Genomic DNA, 500 nt, shown 5'->3' on the forward strand with positions numbered 1-500 from the left:
TGCGGCTGGTGGATGCTTTGGTGGCAGAGGGACTTTCTGGGGAGGTGGGTCGGGCTCAGTGCTGGGGGGTTTGGGCCATGCCCATCCGTACGTGGGGTGCCCATGGCTGGTGCCCGTGGGCCCCCCCAGCCCCTCTCAGCACAGAGTCATTGGGGTTGGTCGTGATGAAGCTGTAGCAGGGCCGCCTTGGAAAGGGGGAGCAAGCCGGGGTGCAAGAAGGGTTGCAGTGAGGAAGGCACTGGGATCAATCCCGCTGCTTTGGTTTATATCAGTATCCTTAAGTGGTTTATATCAGCTACTTCTGGCAGTGCTGAGCCAGCTGGTTTCTTCCCTCGGCAGCGGAATCCTCATGGAGCAGGTACCAGGCAAGCGCTCGGCACTGCCGCCAGCAACGCGTGAGCTTGGGGAGAGGGCAGCCCCACGCCGGCATCACCGCGTTCCTGCATAGGATCAGCCGCAGCGTCCCCCCCGCTGCCGGCACAGCTCCCCGAGGGGCAGAA

This window comes from Pygoscelis adeliae, unplaced genomic scaffold (assembly GCF_000699105.1).
Source record: "Pygoscelis adeliae isolate BGI_AS28 unplaced genomic scaffold, ASM69910v1 Scaffold325, whole genome shotgun sequence".
NCBI lineage: Eukaryota > Metazoa > Chordata > Aves > Sphenisciformes > Spheniscidae > Pygoscelis > Pygoscelis adeliae.